The sequence below is a fragment of the Halichoerus grypus genome, chromosome 2 (genome assembly GCF_964656455.1).
Source record: "Halichoerus grypus chromosome 2, mHalGry1.hap1.1, whole genome shotgun sequence".
NCBI lineage: Eukaryota > Metazoa > Chordata > Mammalia > Carnivora > Phocidae > Halichoerus > Halichoerus grypus.
In genome coordinates this window covers 37,214,024-37,234,930 of record NC_135713.1, presented here as the reverse complement: position 1 = coordinate 37,234,930, position 20,907 = coordinate 37,214,024, and the positions used below count along the sequence as shown (strand labels likewise).

Below are 20,907 nucleotides of genomic sequence, written 5' to 3'. Positions count from 1 at the left end.
CATTTCTTTACACACATCATTTCTAAATCTTAAAGGAATCTTCCAAAATTGTTGGTATTCTTTTTCTTTTCTTTTTTTAAAGATTTTCTTTATTTAATTGACAGAAAGAGAGAGAGCACACAAGCAGGGGGAGGGGCAGGCAGAGGGAGAAGCAGGCTCCCTGCTGAGCAGGGAGCCCTATGCCAGGCTCGATCCCAGGACGCTGGGATCATGAGACCTGAGCTGAAGTTAGACACTTAATCTACTGAGCCACCCAGGCGGCCCGCTATTCCTTTTCTTATTATTAGTTTCATTTTGAATTTGAGGATGTGCAATTGAGTAAAGGAAAATGTCATTCGGAATGGTGTCAGGAAGTCTTAAAGGGGGAGCTCTCATTCATGTACCACTTGTTGCAGCTTACTTTACATCTCCTGATAAGAAGCTTACTTTTACTACCCCAGCAGGAGGAAGGGAAATTTTCTTCTTGGGCAGAATAACCCAGCCAATGAGAACCACCACAACTCAGCCAATGAGAAGTCACCACAACCCTGAACTCTTGCTCTCCTGCAATGAACTTTCATTCCAAACAGACCACCTTCCTTCTTCCTCTATAAAATAGGATTCCATTCCTTTGTTCTCTGGACTTGTCTATGGTTTGCCATAGTTTCCATGTCCCAGATTCTAATTCCTCTACTATTCCCAAATAAACTCATTTTGCTGGTACACTAATTAGCTATTTTATTTTTAAGGTTGACATTACACATTGTTAGAAGTGGGATCCAAAGGAGACAAAACATGAGGAACAAACAAACCCTAGAATCATGTGCAGTACCTACTTGAACCCCGCACACTCTCCATTTCTGAGTCATCTTTCCCTTTGCTTATTCGATAAGTCTCTTCTCGGATTTGAGCTCGCTCCTTTCGGCCGAGCTCTCTGACTTTATTCAGGATCTGCTTTTATGAAGGCATCGCCATTCCTGGTGAGTACTCCTGTTTTCTAAACTTCTGGTTCTCCATTCTATGCTCTGAGTTGTCAAACTTTATTGTGACACTTGTTTTCTACTTCTGTTTATTCTCTTCTCTTCTGTTGAAGCTTTTTGGTAAGCTACCCTGTTCAAGGATTAAAATGTGTGATTCCCAGTGTGTCACCACAGCTATTGGAAAACAAAACCCCTCACAGTTAGAGGTTTTAGGGAATCCAAAGGCAAGATAGGGTTCATCTGGTCCTTGAACTAGGACCTTGTGCCTTTCTGGAAAAATATGTGAACTTTTGGATAATTGGAAATTGTAATGCCATTCTGAGGAGGATTTGTTTTAGATAAATTTAAATAAACTAAGAGGGATTCTTAAAAGAGAGGATTCCAAGCCTTTCAGAGGCAATGGTATGTATTCTTTGATTGGTATGCAGAAGCTTCTAAAAGAAAAGGACTTCAAAACAGCTCTAAAATGATCCTTACAGCATGCAAAACAAAACAAACAATAACAAAAACTTAAGAAAAAAACAAAACAAAACAAAACCCAAAAATCTTTACTAAAAAACTTGAGCAGAGAACTTTAAATTAGTTCATCTGCCAGAAACACAATTCGGATCCAACTATTCTTTTGGGTTTGTACCTGAGACATGTCTAAAATTTTTAAAACAAAAGCTCTAAGAACTCCATGTCTGTCTGTATGTTATGTATGTATGTTATAAATATGTGATATTTTTCTACCTCCAGATGGGGTAGCCAAAATTAATTTGTAAAGAGCTTTATTTAATCAGTTTAAAGAAAAATAAGAGCAAGAGCTTATAAAAATTAAGTAAACTAACACAAATGTTTTTAAAATTTACATTATTTGAGATAATCTTTGATAAATAAAAGCTAGTTTCATTTGTTGGTTTAATAAAAGCAGGTATGTCTTCAAAATTTGTTAGCAGGAAAAGGTCTCATGAAGGTTTTACGAGTAATCTAAACATAAGTTTTGGAAACAAGTAACTTAGATAGATGAAAATGTATTTTAGATACAATAATTATGTTTTATAGTATTTATGCTAAAAAAATAGCTTCCCTAATTCTTTTTGGTAATTAGAAACTTTAGAGTTTTGCTAAGTTAAATTAAATGTTAGAATTTCATTGAGATCATTTTCCAAACAAGATAAAATACTAAAACATTTACTACTGAAAATAAGTTTATCTACTTTTGGTTTCCAATTGCAGAGAAAGATAAATTTAGGTCTGTTAGTAACCATGTCTGGTGTCACATTGAAAGATTGCATTAGCTAAAAGAACATATGTTTCTAGAAATTATGAAATGCATTTATAAATTTGCCAGTCCACAATTGCTTCCTTCTTAGTTTTCACTAAGAATTAAGAATGCTAAGGATAAGAGTTCTAATTAATATATGTAAAAATAGGAGCTCCTGGCTGACTCAGTGAGTGGAGCATGTGACACTTGATCTCTGGGTTATGAGTTCAAGCCCCACTTTGGATATAGAGATTACTTAAAAATAAAAAAAAATAGATAAATAAATATTATATTTATATTTATTATATATATTTATATATAAATATATGCATATATAAATATATGCATATATATGCATATATTTATATATAAAGGCAGGAAGACAAGGGAAGTTGGATGTGTGTTTTCAGTAAAAGAAGGTATGAAGAATGGAAATGCACTTTGTTGAGGAAAGAGAAAGTAGTTTTGTCCTAAAGAAAAATTATTGCCAGATTAAGAAAGGAAAAAGATAGGACAAAAGCTGAATTGATATACTAAATTATAGAAGATTTGCATAAAAGAAATCTTGAGAAAGGATTTTTATGTGTGGTCAAGCTAAGATCGGAATGAATTTATTTAAGTTGAAAAAAGAATTTTAGAAGTATACTGGTGCAGAATTAGATTTTGTTTTTTCTCTCTGTTAAAAAGACAGTTTTTTTAGATTATTGGTCTGCTCTTAATAAGAAACTGTAAACAAATTTACCTTAAATGTAATCTGCCCAGGAAGTGAAGTTTTTATTCTGTGTTCTGTCTTTATCAGGTTTTTGATTACTTAGAAAAACTGTCTTTATTAAAAAGAGCTAAGACTTTTTGCAACTATATAACTTTCTATATTTGCCTTAAAAATTTTTTTTGTCACTTTGGTTAAATGGATAATTTTTTTTTTTTTTTAAAGATTTTATTTATTTATTTGACAGAGAGATAGCGAGAGCAGGAACACAAGCAGGGGGAGTGGGAGACGGAGAAGCAGGCTTCCCGCCAAGCAGGGAGCCCGATGTGGGACTCGATCCCAGGACCCCGGGATCATGACCTGAGCCGAAGGCAGACGCTTAACGACTGAGCCACCCAGGCACCCTAAATGGATAATTATTAAGTCTTGTTTCATAATTATATGTGATCCTGTTTGGTCAAGTGTCCAAAAACTTTTGATAATATTTTTGACAACCTTCCCCAAAATCAAATTCTGGGTGAAGTCTTTTAAACTTTGAACTAACTTTAGGTTTTTCCAAAAGGTCTCTAGAACATCTCAAAGGATTCATTCTCTCTCTTTATAAAAAAGACTAAATTAGGCTTAAATGATATGCTAAATTACATGGAAAGCATGTCAAATAAGAATTATACTAAACCTTCTTCACCTTATATTTGTATATGTTAATATAAGTGTTCCAAAGCCTATATGAAATTCCTGAAGTCTACTGTGTCCTGATATAATGTTATCAGTCATAATTTTAAAATGTATGTCACAGAAATAAGCAAACCCCCTAGTCAATTCCATTATAATTAATTCTCTTCAGATCTTTAATAATGGGCATTTTTAAGACTTTTGTCATCTATACCGTTATTGTTTTATTCTGATGCTTTTGCAAATGTGTTTCATCTTCAGAGAAATTCATGAAAAGCATTCTGACAAGTACTCTAGAATATAGGTCTCTGATGGTTTAAGATCATACCACTGAATTGGATTTAGGGAAATGTCTTCTCTTAAACTATCTATGATTTAAAGTAATTTGGTAAAATCTTTGTAAACAAAGATGAAACAATTACTTTTTTCCCATCCTGATCCTTCCAGAATTTAAAAACTTTTGAGTACTCTTTTCTCATGGCAATGTAGTTCATTGTTTGCATAAGTTAAATAAGAGCCTGTCTACCTTGTAGACAGGCTACTGCTTCCTCTGTGGCTAAGATCCCATCAGAAAGGATCATTTTTACCTGGGGATACCCCTCCCACTTTGAACTTCATAGTAACAGGAATTCACTTTACTGGTCAGGTACTTCGACAAGTTTGTGTTATTTGGCTGGTTTCACTGTGCTTACCACCTTCAATTCTCAGGGCTAGTCGAAATCACTAATGACATCATTAAGACTCAATTGGCAAAATTTGTAGAGACCTTTCAAAAACCCTGCCCAAAAGCATTGCATTTAGTCCTTCTAAATCTCAGGTTTATCGTTTTTGTGGCCATAAACATTTTCTTTTCAAAATAATTACTAAGTGCCTGACGTATTTAGTCCCTACTTCTTTTGATCCACAGCTGATAAAAGGAAATATACTTAAATGTTGCAAAAGTCTAACAAAATCTATTGAAAATAGCCATGCTTTAGTAGGGCAGACTTTTCACAGCATGGTTCCAGGAGATGAGGACCTCAAGCATCACTCCTTATAAACCAGAGAGTTCATGATTGGAAAAGACATCTTCAGAAAGACTCTCTTCAACCTCATTAGAAAGGCCCCTATCAGGTTCTGTTAGTCAATTCTTTGTGCCACCAAACTCCAGGGAATAGACTCTCAGATCCACATGTCACACCTGAAAGAAAGTACCAAACATTGGACATTCATACCAACTGTTGACTTGAAAATAAAGATTTATAGGAATTGAAGTAGACAACATGTGAAGGAAACAGCCTTCCCATGATGACTGGATCAGGCCTGTATATCTTTTTCTTGCTGTTGCTTCTTGTCTTATTTTCTCCTTTTCTTGGAAAGACAGTGCTTTTATCTGCATTTCCCAATCTATTGCAAAAAGGGAAAAACCTTTCTAACTGATGGATCTATCAACAGAAACTCCAACGTGATGTCAGATAATGTCATGATGTCAGATACTCTAATCATCTTATCTATAACTAATTTCTCCTTCATCCCAAATGCCACTGTTGATTATACTGCAAGTGTATGGATGTTACCTGCTGTAACACGCTGTTATAGCCAGGCATCCCCGTACCTTGTTTCAACATTTCCCTGGTCATAACTGTACTAGCTCAGCTAGATACCTCCATTTTTGCCAATTGTATGACCTTCACCCCCCATGTTCTTCTTCTCATTTAAATATGATCTATCCCCTGCATCCAAGGGAAATACAAATGGTCTAACTCCTTTTTCCACAGCTTTTATAAAAGAATGCTTTAGGATGGGGTGGTACCTCACAGAATGTCACCTGAATTCCTCTGATCTCTGGCTTGAAAAATATCAAGAAATTCTAGCTAATGGATCTATCAATAACCAGACTAACTGGAATCCTCTGAACTCTACCCTGTTTCATTTTTGTCTGTGATGGATGGCATTTCCAATGGGCATATAAATGTTTAGATGGCTGGTGAATTGAAGGCTAATGCTCATTAGGACATTTAGCTGTCCCTGTTAACATTCATAACAAATCAGGAGCCTCCCATTGATCTTTCCATTTGTTCATCCCATTGAGCCTCCATGGCCTCCTTAAAGGGAAACTTCCGGGCACCTGGGTGGCTCAGTTGGTTAAGTGACTGCCTTCGGCTCAGGTCATGATCCTGGAGTCCCGGGATCGAGTCCCGCATCGGGCTACCTGCTCAGCAGGGAGTCTGCTTCTCCCTCTCCCGCTCCCCCCTCTTGTGCTCTCTCTCTCTCTCAAATAAATAAATAAAATCTTTAAAAAAAAAAAAAAAATAAAGGGAAACTTCCACAAGGCAAACATTACTCTCAGCTTTCCTCCATGGAGATATCCCTTCTCTCTTCAGCCAGAGTTAATGCCAATGAATGCATGATCAGAAATCTCTTCATTAGGGGAGCTAGCCATTTCCATGCCCAAGGCAGCTGCAGCTGGACAATGATCACTTGACTTCCTGGCTAATGTAGTTTTGGACAATTACATGGCCCTTGCTTATCTACTTGCTGAGCAAGGAGGTGTTTGTGTAATGGCAAACACCCCCTTCTGTGCATAGATAAATTCCTCTGGAGAAGTGGAAACCCAATTACATATGATTAGGGAAGAAAAACATTGGCTATAAAAAATTTCACCTAATGATCCATGATCCTTTTATCTCCTTAGCTGGTTACCTTCAGGTCTAGGCTCCTTGTTTAGAATTATTATAGAAATTGGGGTCATTATTCTGCCCCTCTTATTACTTTGTATAATCATGTTTAAGCTCCATACCTGTTGCTTATCTAACCTTCTCAGAGACAACATGGCAAATAGAGTGATGCTAACCCAGTGAATTGAGATGATCTCCAATGCTTATGACCCTGATAAGATCTAGATTTTGGTGGGAAATGCCTGAGAGTTCTTCCTCCCAACCTTCCTTGTTCCTCAAATGGTGTCTCAGTGGTTTCCAATCTGTACACTTTCCCTCTGACATGGCACATGACAACCAAGAAATGTCCTTCCTGACACTGGCATTAAATGTGGAAACCCTGATCAGTGATGCTTTTGAGGAGAGATCTTGATCAAAGGGTGAAATGTGAAAATGAGTAAAGGAAAACCTCATACAAAATGGAGTCGAGAAGTCCTGAGTATGTACTACTCATCACAGATTTTCTCCTTGCTCAGCAACAACCCAACCAATGAGAACCACCATAACTCAGCCAATGAGAAGTCTCCACAACCCTGAACTCTTGCTCTCCTCCAATGAACTCTGATTCCACACAGCTCCTTTCAGCTTCCTCTTTTCCTGCATAAAATAATGCTCTACTTTTTTGTTCTAGAGAACAAAATTGTTCTTGCTTGTGGTTTCCATTTCCTAAATTGCAATTCCTCTGCTATTCCTAAATAAACTGATTTTCCTGGTAAACTAACTGGATATTTTATTTTTAAGGTTGACAAAGAAAATGAGATTAATTAAAATTTTCATTTATTTGAATATTAATTAATTTTCCCAAAGCAAAAAGCTATGGTTGTAGAACTTAGATTCAATCTCAAGTCTTTGTTGCTCTTTCAAGTCCACCACACAATTTTTCCTAGAATAGTAGAAGGAAAAGTCCCTGCTCTAAGCTTTTATAAATTAAGTGGAACTTTCTTCTTAATTCTGGCTTTGTTTCAGGGAAATGATACATATAATGTCGATATCAAAAGGGAAATGATATATGTAATGTCATGATATTAAATTATTTAATCAATTTGCATAATTATAGTAATGTGAAAATTATGTAGAGAGTATTTTAATTAAAAAAGAAACTCAGGGTGCCTGGGTGGTATAGTCTGTTAAGAGTCTGACTCTTGGTTTAGGCTCAGGTCCTGATCTCAGGGTCATGTGATCAAGCCCTGAGTGGGGCTCAATGCTCAGCGTGGAGTTGAGTCTGCTTGAGTTTCTCTCTCCTTCTCCCTCTGCCCCTCCTGTTTGTGCTCTCTCTCTAAAATAAATAAATCTTAAAAAAAAGAAACTCAAATAAAGTTTAATATACTATAATATCTTGTTATAGATTTCTTAGTCTTATACTTAAAAATGTCAAAGAACAAATGCAAGTCCCTTAAGAATTAGAAAATATTCCTTCACAGCCAATATAAAGCAGAAAATATGAGGTAAAACAGATGACTCACGATGATAAAAGACAAACTATATCTCGGTATATTTAAAATTCAACCCACATAGTTGTCCAACTCCTGTTCATCTTATTTATATTGTGTACATATAATTGTAAACTATATGAATAATTCCACTTACTTTGGATTATTAGAAGGGAAGAAATTTTGTCTCAGTATCAAAGTTTAGAAAATGAATTTTGTTCTCCAACCAAAAATCCCCTCCACAATTTTAAAACAAATGCCGTACAACTTTTTGTGTTATACATGCCACTTCATAGGAACTAATTAATATGCTCTAACAGTGAAAAATACTTTTCTTTAGTAAATGTTCGTAAGTCATGTAAGTTTTTTTCTTTTATAATTTTTAAATAAGTGGGGACATTTTAAAGATGTCTCTGTGTACAGTTCCACAGATTACCTAGTTTCAAGGTATTGGTCAAATGCTTTACTTTTGGAAATGTAGGTAATTTCTATCTCAGGTCATCAAATGTTTGACCCAACATAATTAAACATACTGTTGTTGTTGGTGGTGGTGGTGGTGCTGTTCTTTCTCCCCTCCTGGGCTGTGGGTTCCTGCAGGAAAGTTATGTGTCAAAGATGTATTGCTGTTATAGCTAATAATTATAGTCATTAGTTACTATTTTCTATTGTAGAAAATGAATTTTAATTCAGATTTACTTATAAGTATTTACATCTACTGTAATTTGTTTTAGGTTTGTTTTGGAGTGGGAACATATTTAAAATCTAAAGTGCCTCTGTGATAGAATTTTCCAAACATTCACATATATTCCTATTTAAAAATAATAATTATCTTCTCCCTCCACATCAATGTTTATAAAGACTAGATTAAACACAGTAAAGAGGACATTTTCCTGTTAATAGATATTACTTGACATTTTAGCTTTAATGCTAGAAAATAAAAGCAGTTTGTAATGTGTCCCGAATTGCCTTTTCTTTTCACTTGCAGAGCACTTGTGTCATGTTAAGCCTGAGGCAGATCTGTCCGGAATTGTGTTTACTGTATTCCTTTCCAAATGCAGCACAGAGTCTTATCGCCTATCAGTGCACAAAGTCTAACAGATTGCAGACTCAAATTTCCCCTTCCAGGCAATGTTGGGTTTCACTATTGTTTGCCATGACAAAGGTTTTCATGAATTCTAGGGCTTGGATTTCTGTCTTGTTTTCCTTAGCATAACCCTCTAGGCAACCAATCAGCATTTTTCAACTTCTAGAAATTGTTCAAACTGTTACTACAAAAAGCTGCACTTTAAAATTCCATCTTTATGCTTTTGGGTCTTTGAAAAAAAAAAAGTTATGCTGGGTAGTTTTGGTTATACTGAAAAGAAGAAACAATTAAACATTGTCTGCAGATGCTGCTGCTGTAAATAAGGTTGCCTGAATTTGGTGAAAGCAAACGTGTTCACAGTTCATATTTGGGCTGCAGTTTTATAACTATAGGAAGAAGGAAGTGTCTCGGTGAGGGACAAATTTAGCTATGTAGACTTTTTTTTTTTTTTTTGTCAGAGTCATCTGTGTATGACCACTTTCAGATAATTTAGAGACACTTTTTATATATGTATTAACTATGGACCCAAAAAGTTTCTTGGGTAAATAATGTCTGTCCTTCTCATCAGAAAATCAATTCAAATTTTTAGATGCTATTCAAATTGAATAATAGTTTACATGGGCTGAATACTTTTTGTTAATTGAAGTCTATTTTTCAGCCCATTCACATATTCCAGGTTTTACTAAATCTTGTGGATTTGAACACCTAGTTATTTCTCTATCTCACCCTTCTACTACCTTAGGTGAGGGCCTTACAATTTCTTACCAAGCACTTAACTAGACCTTTTCATTTCCAAATCATCTCTACACTGCTCTAAGCGGTGCCTTATAAATCCCTAATTTGAGGGGCACCTAGGTGGGTCAGTTGGTTGAGTGACCAACTGGTAGCTCAGATATGCCAGGTTTGGCTCAGGTCTTGATCTCATGGGTCATGAAGTCGAGCTCCGAGTCAAGCCCAGCCTGGGCTCCACACTCAGCAAGGAGTCTGGTTGAAGATTCTCTCCCTCTGCCCCTCCCCATCACTCATGCTCACAAACACACATGTGCAAGCACGTGCTCTCTCTCTCTTTCTCTCTCTCTAAAATAATGAAAATAAATCTTTAAATAAATATATCCCTAATTTGATCATATAATTTTCCTCTTAAAATCCCTCAATGACACAAGGTTTCCTACACTATAAAATCCACAGCTCTTAGAATGGCATAACATGACTTCCATGATCTCACTCTGCCAATGTTTCCAAATTTACCTCTCATGCCTTCTTAGCCCCTGTGCCACCCTGAAACAAATATGCATTCCTCCAGTCATATTAGGAGAGGATAAATTCTTTTATCCTCATTCAATTCTTATTGCCTTTGCATTTGCTGTTGTTCACTTAGCCGAGGATGGCCTTCCTTATTGCCTGTCCCATGGTCCCTTCTATTTATCTATTAAGTCTCAGTTCAAATGCAGTTGCCTATGGGAAGCCTTCTCTAATGTTCTCTGACAGGGTCAGGGATATTTTTATTCTGTTTCCATAGTGATGCTACACCCCTGGATTTTAGCATGCATGCACCATATTGGTGGAATAATTGGCCAACAAACATACACAAACATTACACAACCATAAACTTTGAAAGTTAATGATATTTTGGCAAATATAAAGGATTAAATAGATTTGTTAGAGAGATAAATAATGAAAGTAATTATTTGCCATAAACAAAGGTTGAGAAATTTTTGAGAAGACCTCTGCTTTACATATCAGTGTATTATGTCCTAGACATTTTTCATTCACACATTCATTCATTAAACAACTATATATTGAGTACCTCCTAGCATAAGTTCTTATATGACTGTAAGAACATTATGTTTATATGTGTGGATAGTGGGGATGGGGAATAAAATGAAATTTAAGGTCTTATCCTATCCTTTGTGGATCTACAGGCAACTTTTTTTTTCTAAGGTTATTCTCAATCTTTAGTAAGTGTCTGAGATGCTTTCCATCATGATGGAATGAGCTGAAATAGATATGCCATCAGAGCCCCTTTTCCGTGCATAAACACACATACACACATGGGCCCATAGAAAGGATGGATCAAATCAAATAAAAAGTTATAAATTACTTGGTTCTAAGTAATAAATAAAAAATATACAGATCTTAAAAATGGAGAGAAATCAAAGCCAGAGTAGTAAAGAGAAGATTGAAACTTTAGCAGCCCATTGAGATTGGTCTAGACGGAGGCCCAGGGTCTAGGCACTAAAAATTTCATGTTCTAATGACCATACACAATGAAGAAACAGAGCCACAGTCTGAATACTGAGATAGTTATAAGTGGGCTCCTACATAAACTCTGAAGCCTTGAAGTGCTCCTTAGTCCCAGCTACTAGAAGAGTCCATGCACCAGTGGTAAAAAGAAATGGGAAAGCTTACAGTCTGTCAAAGGATTTGGGGCCTACAAATAAGTTGTGGGCATAAAAAAAAATATATCTCTTAGAGGAAAGAAAAACAAAGAATGTGGGAGAGGAACTGTTCAAAGAGATAATGTCTAAAAAATTTTCCATAATTAAAGAAAGAGATATGTTAACTTGAGGAATCAAATCTTTTTGTTTTTGTTTTTTTTTAAAGATTTTATTTATTTATTTGACAGACAGAGAAAGAGAGCACAAGCAGGGAGAGCAGCAGAGGGAGAGAGAGAAACAGTCTCCCCACTGAGCAGGGAGCCCAATGCGGTGTTCGATCCCAGAACCCTGGGATCATGACCTGAGCTGGAGGCAGACGCTTCACCGACTGAGCCACCCAGGTGCCCCGAGGAATCAAATCTTATTTTGTCCATTTATGTCCCTCCTTCAGCAAATGTCCCTGCATCCCTCCTCACTGAGGAGCCAGAATATATGCAGAAAATATAAAAATATTTGCAGAAAATATGACTTACAATAAAAATGGAAGAGATGAGATTTAATTAGTATTTCTTTGATCCCTAAATGTTTTTCTTTGGGAGAGGGGTAATAATTTTATTTTTAAATAAAGTAAAATTGACTTAATTCTGGTGTATGATTTTATGAATTTTAACACATGCATAGACTCATAACCACCACCACAATCAAGATACAGAATATTTCCATCACCCAAAAAACTCCTTGATCCATCTCTTTATAGGCAACCCTCCCCAACCATCTATAAAGCCTGGAAAACATGAATCTGTTCTCTATCAATGTATTGGTTTCCCCCGACCCCCAGGTATGTCATGTACTAGAAGTCATACAGCATACAACCTTTTGTAACAGGCTTATTTTATTTACTCAGGTTGTTCAAGTTGCTGCATATATCAGCTGTACTGCTGAGTATTTTTCCATTATATGCAAGTATCACAGTTTGTTTTTCCATTCACCTATTGAAGAACATTGGGGTTGTTTCTAGTTTTCGACTATTCTAAATAAAGCTGCTATAAGCATTTGTATACAAATTATAGTGTGAACGTAAGTTTTCCTTTTTGTAGGGTAAATACCCAGAAGTTGAAGTTCATAGGTCATATGATAAGTGTATGTTTAACTTTATAAGAAACTGCCAAACTGTTCTCCAGAGGGGCTCTAAAATTTCCTGCTCCCACCAGCAATGTATGAGAATTTCAGTTGGAATTCTCAGTATTTTTTTATGTTAATCATTCTAATGGGTAGTGATATGACATGATTGTTTTAGTGTACAGTTTCCTTAGATTTAATTCTTTATTCTCCAGCTTTAATTTTATTTTCATTTTATGAGAAGACACATCCCCAAGGGGCTTCTAATTTGTTGGTAAAGTCAGACATAAAAAAATTATAATACTTCAAGTAGAGAAAAATACTTAAAAATATTTATAACTTATGATAAAGGAATTAGAAAAGTCCATACAAGTGAAGGTAGCATTTGAATTGACCTATGGGAGAAGACAGCCATCCCTAGTCCCTGTAAATCATATCACAAGACACTTCTGCAACTGCCTCCCTTGACAGGGAAGTAAGCTCCTTGACTCTAAGACCAATAAATGACAGCCCGCCCTTAGTTGCCTCTTCCTTATAAAGTTATATAATATGAGTAAGTAGGTTTAATTTTTTCTGTGTAACTGTCTACCAAATATATCATACTTTACATAAGAAGACAGTGTTCTGTTGTTTGAAGACCATATGCTTTGGAATCCTGCATTCACATGTTTGAAATCCCAGCTTCTTTACTCATTTACTAAGGCACCTTTGACAAGTGTTGAATTCTGACCACCTAAAACTCACATGTGAAAGTCCTAACCCCCACACCTCAGAACGTGGCTTTATTGGAGACAGGGTCTTTACAGAGGTAATGAGTTAAAATGAAGTCATTAGCATTGGCCCTCATCCATTATGACTGGAGTCTTCATAAGAAGAAGTTGGGAGACAGACACAGATAGAGAAATACAATGTGAGGACACAGAGAGAAGGTCGTGATCTATAATCCCAGGAGCGAGAGGTCTAGAACAGATCAGTCCTGACAGCCGTCAGAAGGAACCAACCCTGCCAACACCTTGATTTTGGACTTCTAGCCTCCAGGACTGAGACAAGAAATACCTGTGATTTAATTCACCCGGTTTGTGGTACTCGGTCATAACAGCCCTGGCAAACTAAAACAGCAAGTTACTAACCTTTCTGAACTGGCAGTTTTATCATCTATAAAAAGGGAATACTTCATTGTGTTGCCAGGAGTAATGAAACAAAAAATGTATGAGAAATTACTTCTGCAAGAAAAGGGTATTCGTTTAGCCCGCAGTAGACAGTGTGTAGCACATGTCTTATCCATGTCCCTGGAGAATGCAGTGTGCTTTCCTGGACTTGTAGTCTCCAGCGTCTTTGTCTTTGCCTGAGGGCTCTTCCTTCCACTCCTACACCCTCCAGCTACACTGGTGGAAAGCTGCATTGCCCAAATGGAGCAGGCTAAAAGTGAAGAGGGGCTGGGAACTTTTTCAGTCTGTTCTACAGTTTCACGTGTGTGATTTGTTTGGAGGAAATACTCACTCCAGCCTCCTCCAACACAAGAGAAAAGGGGAAATATGAACACATGTTCTTTACTTGCCAGATTGTCGCTCAGTCTAATTGTGTCTTTAGAAAAGAGAAAAGGCCAAAACTAAGCAATGCAAACAAGGAGCAATATAATAGTTTTGACCTTCTCTGTTCCTCCTTTCACCAATTGTTTCAATTCTTAGAAATTCAGAGTTTCTTTGAGTGTGCAATGAAAATAGCCTCTTCCAAGAATATAAAATCTTGCAGGTCTCCAGTTTTGTTTTTATTCAAAGAAGTATTGGCTAGACTTGCCAGATTTTTAGAACTGCCAAATAGTAGAAAAAAGTTTTCAAATGAAGATGAAAGTTTAGAATGAAAAACAGACGATTTGATCTTCCTTACCTCTTTCTTTCATTTGTTGTTTAAAGCCCAATGTAATCCTTTTTTTATAGTAGATTCTTGGTTTGCAGAGGACTTTCAGATGCTATTAAGAGTCAGAGGTTAAAAAGAAGTCTTAAATCATTAGACATACAAGCCTAGATTTCTGAGGTTGAACAAATGTACAAATGTTTACATGCTGTTCCAGGTCTGAATGATTGCATAGCCTCTAGGCTCATGGCTTGAAAAATATCCTTTTTCCCCATATTTTCCTCATATACATTAAGTGTATTATACTCATTCATGCCCTCTCTATTTTAAAATATTTCAAGGAGAGTAAATAAAAGTGAAAATGAGTGTGAACATTTTTTCCTACCAAACTATTTGAAATAAATATTTCAATCACTTTTATTTTATGTTTTAGAAATAGAATTGTATTAAGTTAATATTTAGTAAACATTTTTGTGTACAGGTTATTACTTCTAAAATATAATTTATATGGAAAGTGTGTAGTGAAAAGATTTATAAAAATAAAAAGAAATTTTTTCATGTGAGCATATGGGTCTCTGTAAAGAAAGAAAGGCATGTATTTTAACTTTTGGCAACTTTTAGTGTATCTACCATTAATTTTAAAATCATTGAAATAGCTCACTGTATTAGAACTTCCTTCCAACCTATGATTTGCTCTCTCACCTTCTCTCAGGTGTCACTCATGTATTACCTTTTAAGGAGGCCTTCCCTGACCATCGTGGTTGAGATCAGTCCCTCCTCCCTGCTCCATCATTAGACTCTGCTAGTATTAATTACCTGAATAAAATATCATCGTCCTTCCTACATAGATTATTTAAGATAGATATTATACCAATAAATAGCTATAATAATGAATTTGAAGCCATACGACTTAAAATCATTATTTCCAAAACATTTATTTAGGAAGCCTAACACATATTGAGATATATTTCATGGGTACTACAAGAAATTATTGAAATCTATCATTGCAAACTGAACACAGCAAAGAAAGAATTTGTGTCCTCCAATATAGAGACCCAACATTTATTAAATTAAACCCCACTGCTAAAACCCAGGGTTAGTTAAGTCTTTACAGGAAAATCAGAATCAAAATCAAATCTTTAAATGAAATACTAATAATAGCAGAAGAAAAATTGCTAAACATGTAATTTTACCCAAATTTTATATTGACTTTGAAATGTAAAAATGCAGTTTCTAAATTCTGCTCTGTTACTTATAGTTAGAATAATTTTGAAGAAACTCAACGAAAAAATGATGTTAACAAATCTAAGGAAGACACTGGCATTCCACAGACACTTCTCAATTATGGATGGAATCTATTCCTAAAGACTTGGGCAAAAATGAACCCCTATAAAATGAGTCTTATATGCTTGTTGGATTTTTGTTTCAAATCAGAGATTGCACAGTTAAAACCACTCAAAATTTTATCTTCAGTACTCAAGGGCTGAAGCAACTGTCTCATAATTTTTTTCTGTAATAACATCTCATATTTTGATTAATAACTTTGTAAGCTGATTCAGGAAAATAACTGATATAAGCTGGAATTCACATAGAGGTAGTGAAAATAATTTTCCATTTAGTCTTGTTTCCTCAGGGTGAGATCTACAGTTGCTTAGCAATAGGAAAGTTTTTCTAGACTCAAGATCAGAGATCATCTCTTATTTAAGATTCAAAAATAATAGTACTGGCCAACTGAAAAAAAATAGATTTGTATTTTATGTTAAAATGAAAGATAAATTTGTGAGATATTTGAAAGCTTTTGGTTTTTAACATTTTCTAACTAATTGAGCTTTCTTTTTGTGTGAGACAATGGTATTAGCACACAATAAACAAATAGACAAACAAAAAAAGTAGATGTGTTCTGGTTGTGCTTAAACCTAGGATTCAGTCTCCACCATCTGCCAGGCTGGGAATTGATAAGCATTACTCTTATCCCCATATTGAGTTTTAGTAACTTAGTAAAATAATTTAGATGACAGATTTGCACAGAAACTTATTCTTTGCTAAAGTTACAATTTTATAGACACACAATCTATTAACTTATGGATCATCAACTATATCCAGCTTTGTGATGTTATTTCAACATGAAATAGCAAACTCATAACCTGAGTATATTGGTAAACAGCTTTTTGAGATGCTTGGTCAGAAAGAGTTTAATGTGTGAAATGAACACAGGCTATGAAGTCAGACCTCAGTCTGAATTTTGACTTGGTTACCTTCTAGCTACCTGACTTCAGCAAATATCTGTGTCATTGCACCTCAGTTTCCCTATCTTTAAAATGGAAATCATAATAGCTATACTGTTAATTAAAAACTGAAATATATTTAGTATAGTTCTAGGCACTCTTTTAGGACCCAATAATTAAGAGCTCTCATTATAGTAGAAAAAGACTTGTATCAGTGTTTCAATATAAGTAACAGAATTGTGTGGATCTGCTCTTTATCAACAAATGACTCCATCTGTGGGGTTTTATGACATTCCCACTCAGAGCTTTTATGAAGTATGGCCCAGGTGTCCCTTTCACTTGTAGAGACAGAGAAGGTTTTCACTGACACAACAAATTCAGGGTTGGGCCTGTCTTAGACATGTCCCCCAAAACATAGAATTTGCTATAAATTAGCACAAGGCAAAGAGACGTTGGCAGTTGACCAAACCTGCCACCATCATGACCAAAAAAAAACCCAAAACACTGAGCCCTTTCAGCTTCTCTTTCTTTCTGGACTTTTCTTTCTAATTTTATCTAATCCTCTTTCTCTACCTATTTCCCCAGTGCTGCAGTTCCTATGCATTTCTATTATCCTTTCCCATCTTCCCACACTTTGCTCATCCCTGCTCTCCACTCTTCTCTCATGTTTCTTGGTTCAGTCAGTCAGTCACTCAGTCAGTCAGTTAAGCCTCTGACTCTTGATTTCGGCTCAGGTCATGATTTCAGGGTCATGAGATCCAGCCCCACATGGGGCTCCGAACTGGGTGTGGAGCCTGCTTCTCCCTCTCTCTCTGCTCCTCCCCCTGCTTGCGCTCTCTCGCTCTTTCAAATAAATAAATAAGATCTTCCAAAAAAAAAAGAAAGAAAAAGAAACTACTTTAAAATGTGAAATGAATCTTTTGCATTATGTACCACAGAAATTATTTGGCTCTTCTACGTAGGAAAACAGGACGAATTAGTCAATTATTTGTATTATAATTTTAAAAAATCTATACTTACACAATATATTTTCATCCACGTTGTCCCAGATTATGTGCGAGAGTGATTTTTTAAAAATATAAAATAAAATAAGGGTAGAAATATACTTTTGTAAGATTACAACAAAGTTCTTCTTTTGCAATTTAAAACGTGAGGTTCCCATTTCTCACGTTTATCCCAGGTGGCTGTGCAGCAGTGAGACTGCCTTTGTTTCCCCTTTTCCTTATTGCTCTGAGTTATACGTGTCAACTTCTAGGATGATTGAGCAGCTTAGCCTGTTAGAGTCAGGATGGACTTGGAAGCGCAAGATGGGATGAGTGATAAGAGGGCAAATGCATGGGAAGGAAAAACAATTTCCTAGCATAATAAAATTTAAAGTAACCCACCAGCAAAGCCAGGCAGGTGTCTCTGAGGTTCTAAATAATGGCCCTTTTCTAATAGCACATTAGATGTGAAACAGCTCCTTGTATTAACAGTGAAAGTTTAATATGAACGGGAAATAAACATTAAATTGTGTTAAGAATGCTATAGGTTTGTGTGTGTTTGTGTATTATATATACAAAATATGTACTATTTTATATTTTATCATACATGTTATATAGTACACATTATATTATATAGAGTAATATATTTTTATATTTTTATATATTACTCTATAAGATACTCTTGTTCTGATAAGATACTATGCTTTAATCATCAGAGGAAGAAACTCTTGATGATCTTCCTATAAGGTAGAAAAGTAATGTGAAGATGCATCTAAATCTTAAATTAAATTATTCCAAGTTTCACTTGAACCACAGTGACTAAACACAGGCAAATCCTTGGGTGATATATGCCCTTAGGGAAGTCACTTAATTGGATAATTAAGGATTTACATCATCCTCAAGTGAGTATCATAATCAGCAATGACCCTTGATTGTGATCTAATGTTTATGGGGAAAACCATAGAAATTTAGTTCCAAAAGGGAGAGAGAAAAGGGCTTCTATTTGGGGAGATGAATAAAAATGGGAGAATCAACCCTCATGTAAAGTCATCATAGAGATGGGTCTGTGAAAAATGAAAGTGAGGGCTGGGTTTGGAGGTATTCAGATTCACTTAAAATAAGTTAAAAAAATGAAATTCGTTCTAAGTTCAACTCAAAAATATCTATTGGACCACTATATCATGATTTAGTTTTGTGCCTTCAGTTTTCTTCTAAGTTCACTGAGTTGTAATTTACATAAGTGAAATCCACCCATGTTAAATGCACAGTTTGATGAGTTTTGTTCATCTTGTGTCATTGGGTAACCACCACCACAATTGAAATATAGATCATCTTTCACAAAGTTCCCTTAAGTTGCTTTCCTTTTATAAGCAAGCAAACTGAAATGTACAGAAATTAACCAACTGGCCCTGGGTTTCAAAATAAACTTGTGGCAAAGTCTGTCTTAACATTTAATTTAATTCACAAAGCTGTCATTGAGGGTCTGCTATGCTCCAGTCAACATAGCTAAAATAAAAGACAGAAAAAGGCCTGGAGAAAGCAAGAGAGACAGAGAGAGAGATGCCATCCCTAACCTCAAGGACAAGCAGAAAAGCAAGGGGATTCAACAAACTGGTTAAAATACAATACAAAGGAAATGTCAGAACAGGGAATGCAAAAGGGCACAGAAAAAAAGGCACATGACATCCTGAAGGAGAGGAGGAAACCAGAGGAGTCTTCAGCCATAAAATGATCACTGAGTTTAGATTTGATCCTCAAATTAGTGAGGAAGCACTCTGGGGAGGATTTATTCATTCGTGTATTTATTTATTCTTCCAAGTAATATTTACTTCAGTCTCAGTATGTACCAAGCACTATGATGGGATCTGAGGATTCAAGGGTGAACCAGAAAGGACACGGCTTCTTATGATTAGGAAATAGTGAAGGGGTGGGGATTGGAGGATTTAAGAATCCCCAAAACATGTACTGATAAAAAGCACAAGGAAATATTAAAACATAAAATAAGGAGGAGCATGGTTTGATGGTGCAAGAAGATTTCCTCAAAGAAGTAGCATTTAAGTTGTGATCTACGTAATCAGTAAGATTTAGTACAACAAAAGGAAGGAAGAAATATTCAAAGCAGAAGGAAAGCCTGGTGAAGGGAATGTGTAGCTGAAAAAAAAAAAAAAAGCCAGGGTGGAATACACTGATCAATAAGAGAGCAAGACTGGAAGAAAATGGAAAGACTAAGCTTTCCACTCCTCCAAGATCCTGTTTAGTGCTTCTCACACTTCAGCATCAATTCTCAGTAAGTCTGGGATAGGGCCCGAGAATATACATTTCTAATAAGGTCCCAGGTGATGAAGATGTGTAATGCTGCCCCTCCTTATACAACACTTTTTACAGTAGACCTGCTAAAAGCCCTCTTAAACATTTGCAAATGAGGGCTATTAAAAGAATTAAACAAAATCATATTGTGGTTTTAAAAGATCACTCTGTTAACTATAGGAAACAAACAGGTTGCTCGAGGGGAGATGGTTGGTGGGATGAGGTAACTGGGTGATGGGCATTAAGGAGGGCACGTGATGGAATGAGCCCTGGGTGTTATATGCAATTGATAAATCACTAAATTCTACCTCTGAAACTAATAATACACTATGTATTAATTAAATTGAATTTAAATAAAAAATTTTAAAAATATCTACAGTATGCTAATTTTCTTTAAAGCAGAGAGAAACCAAGTGCTTAAAATATAAGATAAAGTATCCCTTTTATGGAACCCAAATAAAGAAATTTAAGTAAACCTAAATAAAAATGCCAACAATGTAAATTAGAGTATTGGGGATCCTTAGATCTTCCGTGATGTACAGGAGAGTTTTCATCTTTACAAAAGTGATCATGAGAGTTTGGGTTTTATAAAAGAGACCATGTAAATGGTGAATTATTTCTAGAAAAAAAACTTTTGGCGAGCAACCATATGATTTTAATTATGTGCAAATATGCATATATATATAATTAAGTGCCTCAAATTTATCTGTATGGATTAAAAATTGTTAGGGGAAAGCAATGACTGAGATTATTGCCAAGATTGCTCATATTTTTTGATACAAAGAATGGTTAATACTCTTAACATGTAAAGAGCTTAACAAATCAATAAGAATACAAAGACGAAGTGCTCACTTTAGCAGCACATATACTAAAATTGGAATGATACAGAGATGTTTAGCATGGCCTCTGTGTAAGGATGACACACAGATTTGTCAAATTCGTGAAGCATCCCATATTTTTTTAGAAAGTTAAAAAAAAATACAAAGATGAAATTCTTGGGAGGTGAGTGAAAAGGATTTGAATGGATCACAGAAAAAATAAGGCAAGTATCTATTAAGTTCATGAACAGATATCTGATATAACTAATAATAAAATAGGTATTGAACTAGTTATCTCATTCAATTTAATCAAACTTGCAAAGATTAAAATTATTGATACTAGCTAGTGTTGTAAATACTGTGATAAAATAGGCATTTTACATAGTTCATGGTATTCTGACACAGTGTCTTTTTGAAAGGATGATTT

General features: G+C 35.5%; 1 pseudogene; it reads left to right on the top strand.

Annotated features, from left to right (window-relative positions):
• Positions 1-20,506: 20,506 nt before the first annotated feature.
• LOC118519363 (U6 spliceosomal RNA) lies at positions 20,507-20,622 on the top strand (annotated as a pseudogene).
• The last annotated feature ends 285 nt before the right edge of the window (positions 20,623-20,907 follow it).